Source organism: Triticum aestivum, chromosome 2B (assembly GCF_018294505.1).
Source record: "Triticum aestivum cultivar Chinese Spring chromosome 2B, IWGSC CS RefSeq v2.1, whole genome shotgun sequence".
Taxonomy (NCBI): domain Eukaryota; kingdom Viridiplantae; phylum Streptophyta; class Magnoliopsida; order Poales; family Poaceae; genus Triticum; species Triticum aestivum.
In genome coordinates, this window is record NC_057798.1 from 553,033,149 (window position 1) to 553,036,240 (window position 3,092).

Below are 3,092 nucleotides of genomic sequence, written 5' to 3' on the forward strand. Positions count from 1 at the left end.
TGGAGGGTTTAGTCTGTAGGACAACAACAATAATAATCATAGGCTAGCTTCTAGTGTTTAGCCTCCACGATCTCGTGGTAGATCAACTCTTGTAATACTCATATCATCAAGATCTATCAAGCAGGAAGTAGGGTATTACCTCCATAGAGAGGGCCCGAACCTGGGTAAATATTGTGTCCCCCGTCTCTTGTTACCATTAGCCTTAGACGCACAGTTCGGACCCCCTACCCGAGATCCGTCGGTTTTGACACCGACAATGACCTTTCTCACGACATAGGTAGCAATGTCTACTCTTCAGTTTCTTCTCACTTGATTTCTCAACTTGAGAAGAATTAGCTTGAGTTTTCTTGGGAAGAGGCCTTTCTTCAACTTGAGGTTGAGCATGAGAGTGAACTTTTGGCCGCTTCCCTTGTTGCTTGTCACTAATGGGCTTCTTCTTCAATGGGCAAGATCTAACATGAGGCCCTTCTGCTTTGCACTTGAGGCAAACAATCTTGGCCGAATTCTTGACTTGTTCTTGGCCCTTCTTTTTGTTCATCTTGGACTTCTTCTTCTTATTGGAGTTCAATCCAAGTCCACCTTTGTCATTGGGGGATTTTCGCACACTCAAGATATTGTTGAGTGTGGATTTCCCTTCATGACTCTTTTCCAAGACTTTCTTCAATGAAGTGACATGGGCCTTGAGATCTTTGATTTCCTCAACATGGTTAGTCTCAACACAAGTACTAGAGGAAGTATAAGCTTCATCGTTAGAGCAACAAGGCAAGGAAAGCAATTCATCACAAGATGTACCAACATTATGAGTAGATGAATTACAAGGACTAGCACATGGCAACATAGTATATTGACTAGAAGTAGTGCTAGTATCCACATGAGGCTTACTAGATGTTACCTTTGTAATCATGGCCTCATGAGCTATCTTTAGCACATTATGGGATACTAGAAGATCATCATGAGAGCTTGAGAGCTTTTCATGACTTTCTTCCAATTTTCCATAATTGCTAGATAACACCTCAAGTTGAGCCTGTAGCTCAACATTCTCCTTCAAAATGGATGCTTCACAAGTAGTAGAGTTAGTAGCACAAGCATAATCATTTACAACAATAGGAGACAACTTGGCAAGCTCTTCTAAATAAGAAGCTTTAAGTTGAGCATGAGACTCGGTGAGTTTGATGAGCTCACTCTTAATGACCCCTAGAGCCATTTTCGAGGTGCTCAAAGTCCTCAAGGAGTCTAGCATGAGAGACTTCAAGCTTAGCATTTTTAGTTTTGAAATCAATGGCCACCTCAAGAGCTCTATCATGAGATTCCCTCACTCTAGATAATTCTAGAGCAAAAGTCTCCTCAAGAGATTCAGAGGTGGTTTGTTCATGTTTGAGAGCTTGAGATAGCTCCACGATCTCATTTGCGTAATCACGCTCACGAGCTTCCATTTTCTCAATGGTGACCTCATGCTCCTCTAGATGAGATTCCAACTCCTCAATGTATTTCTTGCCTTCAATGGAAATGGACATTATTTCCGTGAAGTTGGAACGAGCAATTTTATTTTTATGAAGAGCTTTAAAAATCATTTCCCCCTTAGTTTTTAAGGAGGCAACATTATAATTCTATTCATCATTATCCTCATCATCATTAGCATCAACATCATCATCCATAGACATATTGGGTTTCAAAGTAGGATATACCTTTGACGCCTTAGCCGTGAGGCAAAAAGCAATAGATTATGATGTAGGATCCCTTGAGGCACCATTAAACACCACATCTTGTTCCATGGAGTGTTGGGTTTCCTCTACATTGTTAGCACAACAATTCGAGGAAATAGATGCATTTTTATCATGGCAACAAGACATAGAAATTGGAGCACTAGAAGTGTTAAAGCCCAAAGAAGGAGCATTGCAATAATATAGTGATGAAGGATCATCCACAATAAGCATACTATCATCATTGCAAATACCAACACTACTCACCATATCATTACATTGTGGCAAACCACATGTAGGTGAAGTAGAAGAAGTTGAGAAGACTATACGACCGGAGGTGGAGGGAGAACAATCATCCCCACAAATCTTGGACACACCATATTTATCTTGAAGCTTCGTCCACAACTCATGAGCATCCCGGAATGGCATGAGTTGAAATATAACTACATTGCTCAAAGCATCGAATAGCACATTAAAAGCTTGAGCATTGAGATAAGAGTTTTTCTCATCCTCTAAAGATAATCTTTGGGGTCCTTTGGAGGAGAAAAACCCATATCTACAATTCGCTCTAAATTTGGGTCCATGACCCTAAAGAGATTAAGCATGCGAATTACCCAAACATCAAAATTTGTGCCATCGAAACTACGAGTGTTAGAGAATCCTAAACCCCTAGTCGACATCCTTACTCTCTAGGCGGTTAAGCCCTATAAAGAGAGACGAGGCTCTGATACCAATTGAAAGATCGTGGATGTCGCCTAGAGGGGGGGTGAATAGGCGCTTTAAAATAATTACGGTTTAGGCTTGAACAAATGCGGAATAAACCTAGCGGTTAATTTGTCAAGCACAAAACCTACAACAACTAGGCCCACCTATGTGCACCAACAACTTATGCTAAGCAAGATAAACAACTAAGTGATAACAAGATATATGGCAAGAAACAATATGGCTATCACAAAGTAAAGTTGATAAGTAAAGGGCTCGGGTAAGAGATAACCGAGGCACGCAGAGACGATGATGTATCCCGAAGTTCACACCCTTGCAGATGCTAATCTCCGTTTGGAGCGGTGTGGAGGCACAATGCTCCCAAAGAAGACACTAGGGTGATACGTCTCCAACGTATCTATAATTTATGAAGCATTCATGCTATATTACTATGTGTTTTGAATGATTATGGCCTTTATTATACACTTTTATATTACTTTTGGGACTAACATATTAACCGGAGGCCCAGCCCATATTGTTGTTTTATTGCCTATTTTAGTATTTCGAGGAAAAGGAATATCAAACGGAGTCCAAACGGAATGAAACCTTCGGCAACGTGATTTTTTGGAAGAATATCATCCTGGAGACGTGGAGTTCAAGTCAGAAGATACTCGAGGACTCCACGAGATA